Below are 20,272 nucleotides of genomic sequence, written 5' to 3'. Positions count from 1 at the left end.
CCTATTGGCATCAACTTTGCCAACAAAATATTTCCAATTATAATTGTTTTAATATTTAATTAAATATTTAATATTTCAGTTTTTTTTTTTTTTAAGATTTATTTATTTGAGACACAGAGAGAGAGAGAGGCAGAGACATAGAGGGAGAAGGAGGCTCCATGTTAAGAAGCCTGATGTGGGACTCGATCCCAGAACTCCGGGATCAAGCCCTGAGCCAAAGGCAGACACTCAATCACTGAGCCACCCAGGCGTCCCTCACTACTGCTTTTAATTTTACAAAAATTCTGTTTTCTTGAATTTTGCTCAATTTTTTCAATTGCATTTTCTTTTCAATTTTTTGTTTCTTTACCCTCCTTCTCATAAGGCATGATCTGTTGTGTTTATCTTGTAGTCATTTATGAAATAATTAGCTCATTTCTGACTTTTTCAGAGTTTAATTAGCTCATTTCTGATTTTTCATAGTTGTAATTTGCTTATTCATTCATATCTCCTAACTTTTAGTTCTATTTAAATATTAGGTTACAGTGGTCATATTTTGTAAACATGTCTCTCTGGCATGCCTTCAGTGCTTACAAGTATGTTTACTTTTTTGCCTATAATGACTTTGTATGGGATGTGGCTAATCTTTTTCTGTTGCTAAATATTGCATGAAATAATCTCAATTTTTAGAAGTGAGTGTTTTATCATGATAGTTTTTCAAACTTCATGCTCCAGAGAACTTCCATTGTTTTTGTGAAATCTTACTATGGACTTACTTTTTTTCTGAGATCAGCTGGATTTATCTCCATTCTCACATATATCCAGATGTTTTAATTTCCTTGGCTTCTATTTTGTTATCCTGCTCAACTTTAAAGTTATTTCCAAAAGTTAGTCTTCAATACGGGGTTTTGTCCTAAAAACCAAGATATTCTAGCACCTTCAGGCAGAAAACTTCAAAGTTCCCCCTCCTCGTCCTTGCAGCTATTATTCTCAGAGTGGGCTGTCACTCTTTCATATAAGTATATTTAGGAAGGTTCCTGTTCCAGTTGAAGCAGATGCATTATTGCTTTCCTCTCCTTCCTCCAGCAAAACAATTAGAACACAAGTCTTATAGCTGTTATTGAGCAGTCCCCTTCCACTCATACCTTGGGGGTCCATGGGGATAACTTGTCATTTTTTTGTTAGCTATTTGTTTGATTTCAGAATGATTCAAACACTATACTGTTGCTGTTGCCATGACCCCGAACTGTATACTTCCCTTAAAAATCTGTTAATACCATAATTTTACTGCTCAGTACATCTTTAACACTATCTTGTGAGTTTTAGACCCCTGTATCTCCACGGCCACTTAGTTCAAAATATATTCAGATTTCCATCCTTTCTCCTAATGACTTATTTGTAAACATATTATATTTGGGAGACTTCCTAGTTTTTGTTATTGATTTATAGTGTGACTCCACTGAAAACATCCCCTATATGATTTCAGCCCTTTGAAATATGTTGAGACTTCCTTTAAGGCTTGACCTATAATTCTGTTAAGTGTACCATATACACCTGAGAATACATATTCCACAGCTAGTGGAATATATTTATAACATTTACACATGTCTACCAAACCAAATATGCTGTTTTGCTTCTATTTTTCATATCCTCACTTTCTTCCATGTTAAAAATCCCCCACTACCATATTTATCTCTATGTTTACATTACATAATTTTAATTGATATTATGTAGAGACAGATTTGAAGACTATTTTCCTAAAGCATTAAATCTTATAATGAAATTTCCTTTTCTACTGATTGGTTCTCTTACATTTTACTCCAATATTAATATAGCTACAATGGATTTCATTTGGTTCATGCTGGAAAGAGTATCATTTTCATCATTTCATCACCTTATATGGTTAGTTTTTTAAAATATCACATTGTTTTATTATTGTTGCTGTTTTTAATCTAATCTATAGTCTGTCCAGAAATGGTATGATACAGTGCATTTACAGTTCTGCAAATATGGACATATAAATATACATCTTACCCATATTTTTCCTTTTTGGCCTTCTTACAAGCTCCATTTTTCTCTTATTTTTTTTTTAATTTTTCCCTACTTGTTAATTGTATATTTACATTCTCTTTGCCATTATTTTTATTATCTTTGTGATTATAGCAGGCATTCTTACTTGTCAAAATCCAGGATGAATTAGAATTTTTTTTTTACTAGATCTCAAACAATAAAAGCACACTTAGAAGATTTTAGTTCCTCTATCCTTGGCCCAACTTTGTGCTCTGTTTTGTTGTATTTTACTTTTTAAAGTAAAATAAAGCACAAATCTTAAACCCCACCAGATAGGATTTTTACACACTCAACATTCATTGCATTTACCCTTTCTTTTGCTTTTCACTTCCTCCTGCATCCTACTTACATTCAAAGCAACTTTCCTTATGGTGAAGAAAGTATTCCCTTTAATGGGGCTTTTATTATCAGCCTGCTGCTGCTAAGTTCCTTATTTTTTTTGAAAATATATTTTGTCTTCACTGTAACATGCATCTCTATACTTCTATATTGGCAATTTTCTTTCAGCACAATCCATTATCTTCTGCCGTTGTTTCTGTTGAAAACTCAATTACTGTTTTGTGGGGTTTTTTCTTTGTTCTTTAAAGACTTCAAAGGATTTCTTTATTCTAGCTCCTTTTAATATTTATTATCTTTGGTTTTTCAGCATTTTCCTATGGAATATATACATGGAATATGGTCTTCTTAGTATTTATCCTGCTTTAGGTCAAAAGTGCTTCTTCAATCTGTGTGTTTACAGCTTTCCCTAGTTTTGTAAAATTCTTGACCACAGTCTCTTCAAATATTGCTTTTGCTCCATTATTGCCTTTTCGTTCATTCATTTCTCATCTTGAAATACAATACACATTAGAATTTTATTCCCGATGTTTTTAAGCATTTTAAAACTTCCCTCTTCTCCCCATGCCTCAGTCTGAGTACTTCTGAACTCATTTCCTAATGCTCTTCATCTGTGGTTTGTTATAACTTTACTCTTAAAACTTTCATTTGATTCTTTTCAAAGACATCAGTTCTTGGCTAAAATCTTCGATCTTCTAATTCCTTGAGTATGTTAATCCCACTTATTTAAAGTCCACTTCTACTAATCTGAATTGGATCTTAGGGATTCTGTTTCTATTGCCTGTATTTTTTTGGTTTGTTCTCTCAATATCTGGACACTTTTTTTGTATGCTGGGTAGAGTTTTTAATTGAATGCCAATCATTGTGTATGAAATTTTTTTAGAGACAATGAAGCTCTGTATATGATTTTCCTCCAGAGAAAACTTGTTTGCTTCTTAAAGATTGCTAGGGTGGAGAAGATTATCTTGATCTAATCAGAGTGGAATCTTCAAAACTAGTTAAAGTCCTTGTAAATATTTGAACTATTTCTGATTAATCCTATTCCCTTACAGGCATGGGTAATGAAACTAAAGCCATGGGTTTTATCAACATCCTACCACTTTCTATGTTCTACTTAGTTCTACTTAATGTTCTTAGCTTCTCCGCTACATTTGAATCAGGGGTTTTAAACAACCCTTCCCTATTTCCTCCACAGTCTCCCAAAGAATAACATATGTTGCAGGTCTCAAAGCCACTGAAATGATTAATTCCACCCTTATAATCTGAATATAATGGAAAGCTTTATAACAATGACTTAAAATTCAGATGCAATAAATAAAAAGGCTTAAATTAACTGTATAAATTTAGAATTATGTATATTGGAAAACACTATAAACAAAGGACAACTGATGAACAGTGAAAATATTGGCATATCTTCTACCTCACTCAAAATTTTTTAAAAATGTGAGTTAAAGAAGCTCCTGGGTAGCTCAGTAGGTTAAGAATTCAACTTTTGATTTTGGCTCAAGTGGTGACCTTAGGGTGATGAGTTCAAGCCTGCTTGAGATTTTCTCTGCCCTGTTTCCCCCTAAAGTTAGTAAATCTTCAAAATAATGCAAATTAAAGCTACATAAAGATATCATTTCTTATCTGTAAGACTAACAAAAACAAAAATATATTATATTGGCAAGATGATAGGAAATCAAGCACTTCCAAACACTGCTAGGTGAATGCAAACTGTACAGCCTTTTTGCAAATTTGGCAATATCTAACAAAATTACACATCCATTTATCTTTGGACTCAGAAGTCCTACTTCATGGAAATTACCTTAAAAATACAGAACCACATAAATAACACATAAATCCATATACAGCACTGTAATTTTAAAATACTGGGATATTCAGCTGAATAAAATGAGAAGAGCTCTCTGAAATGACAAATTGATTTTCTAGATATACTGCGCTAAGTGAAAAAAGGAAAATGAAAATAAGGAAACATACATTTTCCCAAATGCACAAAAAAACAGTGGAAGAATAAACAAGACTCTTAAGGAGGTTATGTATAGGGGTAAGGAGAAACAAGACGGAGACTGTGGGGTGAGAACAGGTAAAAGGTTGGAGAATGGAAGGGACTCTTCTTTTTGTACAGTTTTGGGTTTTTGAGCCATGTCCTATTTCACATACTCCAAAATTCAAACATTAAATGTTAAACTCCAGTTAGTATGTTTTTGCAATGATACATATTAGCAATTCTTAACACTTAATGTGAATTCTACAGGTAAGCAAATAATGTATGTTGGAAACTGGGGCCCAGATTTTTCCATGGACAAAAAAGTGAGTTATGTATAAAGTGGGAGGCTGGAATGAAACTTTTGTTGTCAGATTGTAATTAGCAATATGAATATGTGGCTTTTTTCAGTAACAAGGGGTGTGTGTTTGTGTATGTATATGCATTAATATATTCACATTATTTCCTAGTTCTCTCCACTGACAGAGTCTACAAGCAAAGAAACCCCAGCAGCAATGAACACATCTGATGCCAAGATTTTTGTTTTTAAATATCCTTCTCTACTTAGAAATAGGTCCCTCGTTGAAATGTTGATTCTCAAACTGTGGCTGGGAAAGTACAAAATGAGCCTTGATCATCTTACCAGAAAGTAAGAAATACTCAAAAGGTGTTGGAGACATTTCCATTGGACAGAGAAGCTACTGTGAAGGTGCAACCACTGGCTAAATCCCGGACAATTTCAGCATCAAAACAGAGAGTAATAAATGACAGGTATTAAGATAAGAATTCATGAATCCATACTGATTTATTTTTTTATACTAGTATTTTTTGATGCAAAAATAAAAGGAATGAAGAAAACTCCTATTAGAATACCAACCAATAAAATTCAGATGGAATCATTCAGATGAATATCATTATTTGGCAACTACCATAATTGTCCTAGGCAAAAATCATCAATGGGTATCAAATGAGGGAATAAAAGTCTCATGAGAAACAGAATAGCCATATATGGGCAAAGAATCTCCCCCAAAGACACCTGATTAACTACAAAAGGAACAATAATAACTCAGTGCCTAGCAGACACCACCTTAAATGAGTGATCAAAATGAACTTTGTCAGTTAATTTTGGTTAAGTATTATGAGTCTCCTGAGAGGATACCCTAACAAGGAACCAAAAGCACTGCTACGGTATTTCTGTCAAAATTTAACTTGGATCAAAACATGAGGAAACATCAAACAATATATTAGTCATTCACAAATATATCCAAAATACATTATCTAGGTACACATATACATATTACATGTAATATATATATATATATATACACACACACACACACACTGTAATACATAAGTGTGTGTACATCAGTATAATGATAAAGCAAATATGGTAAGATGTTACCATTTGGTGAATATACAGGAAAAATACACAGGAACTGAGTTGTTTGTACTATTTTTGGGACATTTTTAAGTCTAAAATTTGAAAATTTAAAAAAAAAATGAATACCACCAAAACTGGAGACATGAGCTGATAAACCTAATACTTACTTTTGGGAAGGGCCAACTCATATCATCTTTCAAGCTCTGCAATACATGACCCCTGGGAGTGAAATTCTCATGTATGGAATGTGGCAGCCCTACAGAGAAGAATAGAGATGATACAACAATTTTGGCCTGCCTCTACTATTTATTGTCCTGAAATTTCCAAGTTATCAAGATAAAAACAAATCCTTCCCTAAAGACAGTAAGAAATTTCACAAGCCATGAAATAGAAAAAAATAATTATTGATATATAGGATCTCAACTACATTAAAGATACACACATGAAAAAAGAAAAGTACTTAAACATGTAAAATTATTACCTCTGGGTGATAAAATCCAGTGGTATTTTCTAGTTCTACCTTCTAAAATTAGAATACTTCAAAAGTAACGTTTAGGAAATAGCAGCAATGAACACTATATAAGTCACAGAGCATGGGAACAATAACTTCATGATTTAGAAATTAGCAAGACCTTGTTTTTTGAGAGGCTGACCAGATGAGCGGTGAAATATTGGAAGAGTCAGGATATATAACAGAATACTGGCCTTGCAATCTAAAAACCAAAATCCAAATCAGCTATATTTGCCTTCCTGTGGGACCCTAGGTCATGTAATCTCTTCTTTAAAAAACATTATCTGTTGTGTTTTCTGACAGTCTTTCTGTGAATCATACAAGCTAACATACGTGGAAGTCTGAAATGGTAGCTTTAATCTATGCTAAATAGCAACTGGATTTAAAAATAAAAAAATAAATAAATAAAATAAAAATAAAAATAAAGGTGAAGTTAAAGGTGAAGAAATATAGAAAACAAATAGTTCTGAATAGTTCTGAAACTTTCATGTTTGTTGGATTCATTTCTCAGATTCGTTTCTCATATCTACACAAGAATATGAAGCAAAATGGACATTTATGGAAAAGCCACCTTGTCCCCCGCAGTCCTTGCCCATAAATATAATTGAGGTCGATCCCTCTTCCTAACATTACTTAATTCACTAACTTAAAATGTTCATTTATTACCTCATTATAGATGATTCACTGGCTTTAGCCCAATTCTCACATCTCAATTAACAGTAAGTCACCTCAACCTAAAGTTAGAACACTGTGATTAAAAGCAAATAACCTCCAGCTGTGCCTTTTAGAAAGCTATTTCACCTATTCAAATGACCTCATCTTTCTCTGCTTTTCTCATCTTTACAATGAATTATTACCTCATTCACAGATTTTTGAGCATAAAATAAGTTATTATAAAACTTTTAGAATCACTTCCTGTTTAGGGTAACACTGAATAAAAATGAGTATTTATTATGAAGATGATTATTAAAGATGGGCATCTGGCAAGCAATTAATAACCAATTCATGGTTAATTTTCTCTAAATGTCTATTCTCTACATGACTAACTTTTAAAATGTTACTCATCCTTCAAGATAAAGCTGAAACGTTGCCTCTTCTTGATACCTTCCCTAGTGATTCCAGGGTGCAAAGTACTCATTTTCTCATTCATTCTATTGTTACAGTACTACCTACTTATTAAAATAGCATTTCTTTACATATTGCATTATGCTATTTACTTACATGCATTGTATCCACTATTACATTGTTCCCTAATGTCAAAAAATGGAGTCCTTGTCTTTACACTGCGGAAGAGCCCCATATATCTTATAGTCAGTGACCATCAAATATTCAGCTTAATGGATTTGAGGCCCTTTTGTTTTTAACATTGGTATATATTTGGGCAGTCTGTGTATAAACAGACTCTGACTGTACAAATGGTTGACCTTTCCATAATCTATACTGAATATTATTTAGGAGGAAATACAGATCCAATAATTATAAAAATTCATTTTAATAAAATTATCATGTTCAAGATAGCAAAACCACAATGAGCCCTGAGATGTGTAACAAGTCTAATGATGTAGCAAGAAAGGAGTGGAGGAATTATTTGGCTTCAACATAAGGAAGAAGTTTCAGAAGTCGCATGAGAAAATAAAATTATAATCGCAGATGTATGGGTTTCCAAAGTTGCAATCTACTCAAGATATTGGCTATTGAAGGCCTGTTTACTTCCAAACATAACAGAGGTACAAAGCAATTAATTGTTAAGTTTTCAGTAGGCTAGTGAAGGGCTAAGCAATTTGCCTGAGGCTAGGAACTGGGAAGAAGCAGTGCTGTTTGGCTCTAGAACTGAAATTCCTGACTTCTATCTCACTGTCCTACAAGGAACGTAATATACAAATTAAGTTTAGAGATTTTTTTGTTTTCGGTGGCAGATGAAAACTGTGACACGTGGTCATGTTTTCATTTAAATAGGGGATCCCTGGGTGGCTCAGCGGTTTGGCGCCCGCCTTTGGCCCAGGGCCTGATCCTGGAGTCACGGGATCGAGTCCCACGTCGGGCTCCCTACATGGAGCCTGCTTCTCTCTCTGCCTGTGTCTCTGTCTCTGTCTCTGCGTGTGTGTGTGTGTGTGTGTCTCATGAATAAATAAATAAAATCTTTAAAAAATAAATAAATAGTATGGGCTTAGAAAAAAAGGATTATACTCCCTACTAATAAATTGCAGCTCAACTCTAATCTGAAGACCGTTTCTTTTCCGATCTTACACTTACTATTCATCACCTGACTACCAGAAACAGCTCTGGTGACGGTTTTATGCACAGGGCGTCAAAGTTTACAAGATTCACTGCGCCCCACCGGTTTTCTAAGCTTACATATAGTTCAAGGAGGAGGAACTGAACACTTTGTCACGAAAACGATTTGTAACGTGGCAGGATTACCAGACCTACATTTTGCTTTTCTTTCTTTCAAACTATTATCTAAAAATACCTAAACAACCCACTCCAGTCCTTTTTGTCCCTTTTAAAGTCCTATAATATTATCCTCCCTTGTTCGACTCATCTTTAAGTTACTTCCACGTTTTCTCTGAACATTTATCCATAGGGTCTTTACGGTCTTTAAAAGGAAATAATCTTTTATAGTCCTATAATGTCTTTTTTTTTTTTTTTCCATCTGCCACAGGAGCAAACTGAGATTCAGGCGTTTATCATAGTTTTCGTTTTATTACTGTAATAGTATCCTCCCTTGTTCGACTCCTCTTTAAATACTTCCACGTTTTCTCTGGACATTTATCCATAGGGTCTTACGGTCATAAAAGGAAAACTATCATCAACGCCTGAATTTGTTTGCTCCTGTGGCAGATGGAAAAAAAAAAAAAAGAAAAGAAAAAAAGACGTTAGTCCGGCAGAGCCGCATCCTGAAACTTCGCAAAAGGTTAAGTCTACGCTGACAGAGCCAAACGTGTTGACAAGTGAGCGGGGGGAAAAAAAAAGAAAGAAAAAACCAAAACAGCCAAGTCTGCGCGGCCTCGCCGTCCCGCTCTCCTCCGGGAGGCCCGAGGCGCTGTTGGCGGCGGCGGCCGCGACCCCCCCGCGACCCCCCGAGCGCGGGAGGCCTCGACCCTCCTCCTCTCCCCGCAGGCTCACGGCGCGGCTGCAGTTTGCACACAAAAGGACGCGGCGGTCGACGGCGTCCGTCCCTCGGGGAATTTCCAAGTTGCCGGGGAGAGGAGGGAAAACCGAGGCGACGGGAGGTTCCGCCCCACAGAAGCGGCGCACGCCAGGCCGCCAGGGTCGGGAGACAGCCGGCAACCGGAGAAGGCGGCCGGACTAACCGAGGCACAGAGGAGAGCGCGGCGCCGCCGGCAGGTACCCCCGGGTCCCGCGCGCCGCCCGCGCGCGCCTGTCGCCGGCCGGGGGGCGCGGGGTCAAAGGCCGCCCGCAGACGCTGCACGCGCATTGGCTGGCCGGCAGGCGCGCAGGCGCCGGGTGGGTCCGGCCGCGCCGCAGCCGCGTCTGCGGAGCTGAGGCCGCCGGCTACTCACTCACCCGGGTCTGCGAATCCGGCCACCAGCAGACGCTCCAGCCAGAGCCGCGGGGGGCGAGCCGGGCGCGGAGCGCGGGTACCGGATACCGGATGTGGAGCCCCGCCCCCCGGAGGGCGCGCGCTGAGCGTTCCCGCAGCCCCGGGGGCGGGGCCTGGCTCCGGCTCTAGGAGGGGGCGGGGCACCGGCTTTCCCCGCGCGGGCTCCCTCCTCTGTGAGCGTCGGGAGCGGCGCGGGGGGAAGGAGCGGAGAGCTCGTCGGGGCGTCCGCGGCGGGTGGAGCTCTGGCTGGACGCACACCCTCCCTCTCCGATTGGAGGTGACCCACCTCTCTTAAAAACTGTTATTATTTTTTTTTATATATAAATTTACTTTTTATTGGTGTTCAATTTGCCAACATATAGAATGACACCCAGTGCTCATCCCGTCAAGTGCCCCCCTCAGTGCCCGCCACCCAGTCACCCCCACCCCCCGCCCACCTCCCCTCCCACCACCCCTCGTTCGTTAAAACTGCTCTTCTCACGTTCCTCGGGGAAGCTCTCGCTGACAGAGGACAGCTGGCCTGCAAGGGGGAGGCCTTCCAAAGTTGCTGCAAACTCCACTTGTTTTCAGACTCTTGGAAGGGACCGTTTTATCATTAATAGAACACTGGAACTTCGCTTGAAGCCCCTAAGTAGATGAAGACGACATTGGATTTGCAAACGTATGAGATCACATTTGAAGTGGAAGTACAGAAATAATCGGGAGCAATGAGGCAGATGTAAAGAACAAGAATTTTCGAAGGAGGGGTTACAGCTGAAGGTTTCCGTCTTACATCAGCCCGAGAAGCCAGAATTCTCTATTTTGTTTGGTTACGTAGTAACAAGGAAGTCGTGACTCACAGTCTAGAACTTGCTGACGTAAGCAATTTTGTAAAGGCTGGGCCTTAAAAATCACACTGGATTTTTAAGAGGAATTTTCGTTGTGAACTATGCGGATATGAATGTATCCCGTATGCGCACATTTTTAAGCATAATGAAAAGAATACCCTGGTATCCACTGCAGAGCTGAAGATGCAGAAGAATACCAATGTCTTTGAAGGCTTTTCCAAAGCCCTCTCCATCTCCTCCGCAGACAAAAATAAACATTATGCTAAATATTGTATTACTTATTTCCTTGCATTTTGAACACAGTTATATATGTATGACTGCCTAAAAATATGTTATTCTGGTGGTGTATTTTTTCTTTTTAAGATTTTATTTATTTATTCATGAGAGACAGAGAAAGAGGTAGAGACACAGGCAGAGGGAGAAGCAGGCTCCATGCAGGGAGCCTGCGGGACTGGTTCCGGGGTCTCCAGGATCACGACCTGGGAGGAAGGCAGGCAATCAACCTTCATATATATATAATGAATCCTACAGCATATATATAACGAATCCTACAGCATTTTCCCCTCCCAGCCTCTTTTTTTTTTACTACACATTTGGGTTTTGAGATTCATCTATGCACAGATACATTTCCCATAAATAGATTAGGCTGGCGCATCATTATCCACAACACCTATTATTGTTAGATTTTAAAATTTTTGTTTGATAATAACATCTTTTAATTTGCTCTTTTATTTTTTTTTAAGATTATATTTATTTATTCATGACAGATACACAGAGAGAGAGGGGGAGACACAGGCAGAGGGAGAAGCAGGCTCTATGCAGGGAGCCCGATGTGGGACTGGAGCCCAGGTCTTCAGGATCACGCCCTCCACCAAAGGCTGCGCCAAACCGCTGAGCCACTGGGGTTGCCCCTTACTCACTTTTTATAGGCTTGTTGCTTTTGGAAATTAATTTGTATATAATCTTTATATATTTTTTAAGTTTAAGTACTTTTCTCTTGGTTATATGTGTTTCAAATAGTTTCTCTCAGCTTATGGATTGTCCTTTAACTTTTTTTTTCTTAATATTTAATTTATTTATTCATTTATTCATGAGAGACATCTAGAGAGAGAGAGGCAGAGACACAGGCAGAGGGAGAAGCAGGCTCCATGCAGGGAGCCCGATGCGGGACTCAATCCTGGGTCTCCAGAATCACGTCCTGGACTGAAGGCGCTCAACCGCCAAGCCGGGCTCCCCTCCTTTAACTTTCTATAGTACCTTTGATTACCAAAAGCTGCATATTTTAAGTACTGCTAGTTGAATTTAACAAATATTTTCATTATAGTTTCATGCATTTTGCTTTCTTTAAGATTTTATTTATTTATTCATGCGCGACACAGAGAGAGGCAGAGAGAGAAGCAGGCTCCATACAGGGAGCCTGATGTGGCACTCGGTCCTGGGACTCCAGGATCACGCCCTGGGCCTAAAGCAGGCGCCAAACCGCTCGGCCACCCGGCGATCCCTTCTTTCCTGTTTACAAGAGTCCCAAGCCATATTCTTTTTTATTTTCTAAAAGTTTTAAAGTTTAATTATGAAATATTTTTGGACACAGAAAAATAAATAACATGATGAACACCCATGCATTCAATTCTACATATTGAAAAATTTTGCAAGCTCCTCTTTCTTATGATTCTTCTCTTAAATTGTCTTTACTCTTGGCTCTTTTTATTTTCATACAAACTTTAGGATGAATCAGCCAAGATCCATAAAAAATCCTTTTTGGATTTTGTTTGGAATAGATTTGACTTTATAGATTAATTTAGCAAAAGTTGTTTCCTTATCAGTGAACATGGTAGAAATAGTCATTTATTTAGGTCTTTCATATTCTGCAATGCTTTATAAGTTACTAAAATTTTGAACAACTTTCATTACATAGCTCATAATTTTATTGCTAAAATTGAAGCTATCTTTCTTTATATTTTCTGATTGGCTATTAATGGTTTTTAAAAAAAGACCTAAGTTTGTACCAATTTTTGTATATTGGTCTCATATCCACAAAACTTTGCTGATTTTTTGTGTGTGTTTGCTTTGTTACCTCTCTGGATATTTTATATAAACAATCATATCATTTATAAATAAAAGTAATTCTTTCCTTCTTTTTTATTTCTTAAACCACCTATTCGTATTTCTTTGTTTTGTATTAACATACAATGTTAATGGAAGTAGTGATAGCATCTTTACCTTGTCCCTAACTTTACTGCTGTATTTTTAAAATTTTATTATAAAGTATAATGTTTGCTTTTGGTAGATACTTTACCAGGATTATTAAGGGTTCTATTTCTAGTTGCTTACTGTTTTAATCAGGAATGTTTTTTTTGTTTTTTGGTTTTTTTTTTTGCATTTTTTGAAATAATCATTATTCCCTTCTTTAGTATGTTTACAGGAGTTATATTAATAAATATTCTGATGTTGAATGAAAGGAAGGATATTTTATTTTATAAATATATCAGTGCATACCTACTTCTTAAAAACTATTTGATTACGCCTGCCAGCATAAATAAATTAGGACAAATATATTCTCTTTGCATGCCTTTTTCTATCCATCAGATTCAGTACATAATACTATTTATAAATTGGATTGGGATTGTAGATAATGCCCCATCCTATAACTCTGTTCTGTTGGTCCCTTGCTAATGGCAAGAAATGTTGAAATATCACTTACAGAGACAGTATTGTCATTGTTTTTTTATTTTTTTTCCACATTACATTTTCTTTTCAAAGTGTTTTTTTTTTTGTGGATTAATTATTGGGAGGAATGGGAACGGTGTTTTGTTGTAATGATCATATATATTTTTACATACTAAATCCTGACATTTTCAAATATAGAATGGCTGTAATTTCTACCAAGTTCAATTGTCTACTTTTCAGATGTTTTAACTGAAAAAGTAGCATTGGAGGAATATGCCATTCATCTAATAGATGAATTCCCAGAGGGAAAAAAGTGAGAGCTGCATATAAATTGATTTTCTGTAATAAATAGACATTTTAAATGTGTTGCATCAGCATGGTCACTGAGATCCCAAAGAAAAAAAATTATCCAAACAGGGAATAATGGAAGAAAAAATACAAATTTTGCTTCTTAAATTCTTATTGAGAATTGTTCTAATGCATTAAACTAATATTAGCCTTTGGCTTCTCCTAATTACCATCTATTATTATAATAGTCTCTACTCCACGAGATCCTTGGGGTTGATCTTGTCTTGCTACTAGCTAAATAGCATCCCTTTTTCTTTTGGCATTATCAGTAAAGATCCTTCTTATTTTCCAGGCCTGTGCAAACTTTTATACCTACAGACATCCTTCTCACTCTATTTCAGTGAACCTCAGAAATATACAAAATATACAGTATGTAAGGAGGTACACCAGTTAGGATAAGCTTTAGTTGCATAAAACAATATTCAGCAGTTCACATTTTGTCAAACAGAGAATATTTATTTATTTATTTATTTATTTCATAAAATTGAGGCAAATAGCCTGCTTAGAGTGTATATAATGGGCTCTGTGGTTCTGACTATTCCAGCCTCTAAATGGTAAATTCTAGGGTGTCAAGGAGATCAATATCATGCATACCTGTAACACATTACTGGCACCCTGAATGGCAAACTCTTCCCTGGATAATTAATTTCAATTCATCACAGCACATCGCCATACAAAGAGAAACTGGGGCTCCAACAAGTGTGCCAGTGGGATGATAGAAGACCACAGTGCATGCTACTGTGGCTTGTGGATGGCATGGGAAGTCATCCATCTGGGGGAGAAGACTAGGTTCGGACAATCTCCTTATTAGTGCTGTATAAATAAGTCCCTGTGAGTCTTCCATAGATGAGGGTTATTACTTCACTCTGCATATTGTAATTATATCTTACAGACTAGTGCATGTCTTTCTAGCCCTTTACTTTCCTTGAAGCAACAAAGGGTATGGAAAAGAGTGAGATATCAACATCCTTTTGACTGTGACAGATAAATTTTGTCATATCCCTTTTCTGTTTGGCTAGTGAGTTTACACCACTTCATTCTTTAAACTCTGTATTCTATTTGATTAGAAAAGAGGACTATCAGAATTGTAGCAATAGAATTTAAATCCAGAATTTGTATCCTGAAAGCCTCGACTGCACTGTAAAAGATGAGTGTCTCCTTGACAGCATGGATTTTGCCCTTTTTATATGTCCAGAGCCATCAAAAGTTGTTGACATATAACAAGAATGCAACAAATAATTTATTCAGGGGATAAAAGAATAAAAGACTAAGAGGTTACTTACTCATTATTATTTAATCCTACTTTCTGATACGTACTATTTGCTCTAGTCCTACAACTGTCCTTACTGTCTGTCATCTGAATTCTTGATGTCTTTTTTCCTCTCCAGTCCCTGAAGTTTCATTAGAATTTCCTAGACATATTATGTCATTTTATACCTTTGTTCATCACTCCACTCACCTGACATGTCTTCTCAGTTCCTGTCTATATCATCTCCACTCATGTTAGAGAGTTCTTCTTTGTAAGCAATAGAAAACAATCTGGCACACTAAAGCCCAAATAGACCTCATGTAAAAGGTTATAGAGTATAGCAGGAAGGCAAAGCCTAGTAAATTAGACAATGGGCAGGAACCCAGAAGGACTGGACAATTGGGATCACAGCTTCATACAATGATATAGATTAAGGCACTGATATTTTCAAGTGTGTATTGAACTCTCAATGTTGTTGACACAACCATGAAGAATTTATCACTCTTGCCTGCAAGGTTTGCCTTATCCAAGATTCAAATCTTTGGTTGGAAAAATCTAATTACCTAAGCCTAAGTTATATGTCTGTATCTCCCAAGCTACCTTGAAATGGGAGTCAGTCCTTTTAGCTTCCTTCATGAGAAGTCAGGCAAAAACACACAGTCTGGTATTCCTCCAAAACCAGAAGGATTTTTGGATTCTAAATAGCCAAGAAACAACAAGTGCAATAAATCCCAAAACAAAAGTTCAGTTATCTATTACACTATGCTTCAATGTCAAGTCTACCTTCTCTAATGCTATGGTATTTCATACAACATAATTATTATTATATACATACATTGATCCCTATTTCTTATAGTCAGTACTGTGAAGTGCAGGAATAATTTCTTCATTAATTAAATTGTCATACCATTCTTTACATCAAATTTTCCTTGATAAAGGTGTAACTAGGCTATCTCTTGATATCATTTAGAATGCAAAGATATAACTCCCAAGAAATCCTCTGAATAGAATACCAGAGCCTCTACCAGTTGATAGCAACAGATAATTCAGAGATCCAAACTCTTACCCATCACCTAATGCTCTAATTTTCACCATGTATATCCAAAGACCATAAGTACCTACCAGTCTTGACAACAAAGAATCCACTCTATCTTACATAAATTGATGAGTTGTGACACAGGTCAAAGAAGAAACTGGCCTTGGCAGATCATGTCTCTAACCCAGAGCTGTGTAATTCTCTGGTCTTGTGTGGCCACAGGAGCTAAGATGCCTTCTTTATTCGTTAGTAGAGGCTGATTTAGGATTGACTCAGCGTAGGTATTTCCCAACTACTATGGTCTCAATGTTCGCATCTCTTTAAAATATGTTGTAACCAAACTCCTCAGGTCGTACTGTCGTACCAGGAGGTTGAGACTTTTGGAGGTGGGGACTCTGGAGGTGATTGGGTCACTAAAGCAAAGCCCTCATGAATGGGTACAGTGCTTTTATAAAAGAGGATCCAGAGAGATCCTAGCCTTTTTCTGCCATGTGAGGATAAAATAAGAAATCTATGACCCAAAAGAAGGCTTTAACCTGATGATGCTGGTCTTGATCTTGAACTTCCAGCCTCCAGAACTGTGAGAAATAGATGCTAAATGTTTATAAATCATCTGGTTATCATTATTTGATATAGTGTCCCTAAGCAGACTAAGAAATGAACTAAAAAGGCCATGTCCCTTGACAAAAGTTCATTTTTGATTCAAGCACTAGACCAGGTCATGGAATTCTAAGTGGATGGAGATGGGAGAGAGTTCCAGTATCATCTTCCTACACTTCTGGTTAATTGGCGCTGCTAGATTGAATGTACTGATGACTGGATATGGGCCATCTCTCCTGGCAAGACCCTGTTCCACATGGCAGTTGAGACAGAGTCTTGTCTTTAATTGAAAGCTGGGCCAGAAGAAGAATAAGGCCCTTCCTGAGTGGGGGAACTACTCCACAAGTTGATACAGAGCCTGACAGTGTTTTGAGGGAAGGAAGTTTCATGTGTTGTGACTGAGCATTAATTTCATATCCTAATTAGCAAACCTCCAAATGTTGTACTACCTATAGTCCAGATTTTACAGTTATTTTCCAAGGCATTAGGTTGTTTATTTGTTTGTTTTTCCTTTCCAGGATAACACAGATTGCTTAACCAAATCGACCTAACCTTTATTCTGCCATAAAATCACATCTCCTTATGTACAAAAAAAAAAAAAAAGTTTGCAAAGTCACTAAAGAAAAAAAGGCTTATTGCTTAAGATAGATAAGCCCACTCATCCTCTATTTATGTAAGAGAGAACACAAGTAATTTTTCTCAACAGTGAGTGCTGCAAGGTGATTTTCTGTGCCTGCTTATTCTAAGAAGTAGCCGGCAATTTCTCTTGCTAAAAGAGTAAAAGAAAGAACGTGCATTTTTTCTCTAATAAAATATTCCTCTATTATACAAACTAATTAAAAAACAGGTCTGTGCCTTGTACATCTTTTCTACCTCCCATAATATCAAGATCCATGAGCACAGATACAAAGATGTCTAATTCACTGCTGGGGCTCCTATATCCAGCATGTAGTAGGTGCTTGAAGTAGGATGAGTAATGGTCCCCAAAGAGAACTAGCTCCAAATCTTCGGAAAATGTGAATGTTACTTTACATGGCAAAAAAGACTTTGCAGATGTGATTAAGTATCTTGAGATTAAGATTGTCTGCGTGGGTCCTAACTATCATCACAAGTGTCCTTATCAGAGGCAGGGAAAGGGAAATTTGACAGAGAAGGCAATGGGGCTGCTGAAGCAAAATGCTATGCTTCTGACTTTGTAGATTGGGAAAGAGCTGCAGGAAAGGAATGAAAGGAATGCAGCTATAGAAGCTGGAAAAGGCAAAAAATGAAATTCTCCCCTAAGCCTCCAAAGGGAGAGCGACCAACCAAGCCAGCACCTCGATTCCAGCCCAGTGAAATTGACTTCAGCTTTCTGAAACTGCAAGAAAATAAATGAATGTTTTTTTTTTTAAGCTATCAAGTTTGTACTAATTGGTTCCCACAACTAAAGGAGACTAATAGGGTGCTCAAGAAATGTGTTGAATAAGTAAAGCAACGAGCAGTAGGGATTCAGTAAATGTTACATTACAAGACACCCAGGTTGGTCTAAAACTAATGTGTGAGAAGAGAAATGGTAGATGTATTGTTTACTCTTCTTTTTATTGTGGACATTAAAATGGCTTTTTGGATGTGAGAGAATTGTCTTTCAAATAAATGCATGGAGTTAAAATTAATCATGCTGATCTAACTTGGGGTTTTCCTTCATCAAGTCTTATTCTGGTTGTTTTGTTTGGTTGAGCTTGCTCAACATGGTAGTTTTATGATAATTGGTTTTATTTGATTATGCATTTATTCACAATTTTTTTTTTGGGGGGGCTGCCTCTGGTCAGAATACATCAGTTCAGAAGAAATACCTGCCTTCCGGGAGCTTGCTATCTACAAGGTACAGATATACACACTATGTGGTTTATATTAATTACCCACTTACCACTGTATGGGCTACTGCAATTATATTTGTAGATGTCTATATATGTTCAAGTTTGTGTTCCTGTAAGGTGGGTTTTTCTTCATTTTTTTTAAAGATTTTATTTATTCATGAGAGACACACAGAGAGAGGCAGAGACATAAGCAGAAGAAGAAGCAGCTTCCATTCAGGAAGCCCTATGTGGGACTTGATCCTGTGACTCCTGGATCATGCCCTGAGCCAAAGGCAGATGCTCAACTGCTGAGCCACCCAGGCGTCCCTCATCTTTATATTTTATAGCACCTAGCTCAATGCCTTTACATAGCAAGTCTTCAAATATGTTTCTTTAATTGAATGTACCTGGTGGGTAGAAATTTACTCTTTATTGACTAAATAAGGAATAAAGCACTGTGTGTGTGTGCATGTTTATTCACATGTGTGAAAACTTGGTGATAACATTTTTATGCTCCTGCTTCTTTCAAAATAAATTCTTTGAGTATGATGCTTAATAATCTTTTAGAATAAAAAAATGCAACAATAAAAGCAGAACTTACCAAATTACTATTTATGATTCCACAGCAGAGAAAAGAAATACACATGTATTCTCTAAACACTCCCTTAATATTTTACGATTCATTAGAAAAATATAATACGCTACCAGAAAGATTAGAAATTGTTTTACCATGTAGTTGAACAGCTTTTGTATGTTTAAAACTTGTTTCAACGTCTGAAATAGCCTTATTTTGCAACATTAATTTTTCTATTTTGTACTTGTTCAGAAAAAGTATAGAACATATCAAAAGAATGAGAAAATATTGACTTCAAAAACTATTTTTCAACTATTTTTTTCAAGTGAATGTCAATAATATTGAGTCCATTTGAAAAAAAAATGAGATAAGGAAATTTTAGATTGAGTTTACCAAGGAACAGTACGTTGGCTTCCCCAAATTTTTCTCGAAAATCTCTCGTTCAGTTTTGATTTTCTCCTATGTATGTTCAGGCTCCCCAGATGATTCTTAACTTCCTAGTTCTGCCTGGGGTATCTTTAGCTCCAAGCCTGAGATTTCTTTTTCCTCCAGCTCTTACTGTGGGTGGCTCTGTGATATCCCTCACAGACTAATCTGTAGTCCTGAAAATTCTGACTGGAATTACCTAGCTTAGGCTCATTGGCTCCCCTTTGATTACATCAGGCTTGCATCTACTGGGGCTTTGTTGGAGTTATGGCAACTCACAGAATTTTAGAGTGTGAAGGAATATTAAGTTCAGCTGGACGGTATTTCTCTTGGTAGAACAATCTTTTCTACAACATTCCAAACACATGGTTACTATAGTTTGCTTGGAATAGTGAAGAATAGGCAACTGATGCCCACAAAGTCAGAACAACTTGCTGTAAATTTTCCTCGAACTAAGCCAAAACTAAGCCTATCCCTTAAATATATTGGTCCTAGCTCTTTTTATGGAGTTACAGAAAATGCTATGATCCCTCTTCTATAAGAAAGCCCTGAAAATAAATATGTTTCTAATTTTCTTTCCAAGTTTTTAGAGAGAAATATTTGACCTCTTTAACATTCTCTGTGACTTTGCAGCCAGAATAAAGAACTGAGTTGCCAGTGAAGAATATACTCTATTTTTTTTGTCAATTTAGTCCAAGATGTCAGTATCATAAAGAAAGAAAAAGCCCTAATTTTTCACATCAACTTACTTTAAATATCAAGTTCCTGGTGAACACAATGTTGGATGAATTAACCAATGTAGACAGCCCCCTTCTCACACACATAGAAATGCTCTGTAAAATGTAATACCAAACTGTTTGGTTTTAATAACAGAGCAGAGA

General features: G+C 37.0%; 1 protein-coding gene across 6 annotated transcripts in view; it reads right to left on the bottom strand.

Annotated features, from left to right (window-relative positions):
* MANEA (mannosidase endo-alpha) overlaps positions 1–19,574 on the bottom strand; it is a 72,794-nt gene extending 53,220 nt beyond the window's left edge. The window contains exons 1-2 of one of the 6 annotated variants that reach the window (XM_035697547.2): positions 19,359–19,574; positions 5,921–6,009 (exon numbers count right to left, since the gene is read on the bottom strand). The gene's annotated coding sequence lies outside the window, so the exon portion shown is untranslated. The other 5 variants (XM_035697551.2, XM_035697549.2, XM_035697556.2 and 2 more) reach the window with 5 other exon arrangements.
* Between the last annotated feature and the right edge of the window lie 698 nt (positions 19,575–20,272).

Source organism: Canis lupus, chromosome 12 (assembly GCF_003254725.2).
Source record: "Canis lupus dingo isolate Sandy chromosome 12, ASM325472v2, whole genome shotgun sequence".
Taxonomy (NCBI): domain Eukaryota; kingdom Metazoa; phylum Chordata; class Mammalia; order Carnivora; family Canidae; genus Canis; species Canis lupus.
Note: the sequence above shows the minus strand (reverse complement) of the source record. Positions and strands in the feature narration are given on the sequence as shown.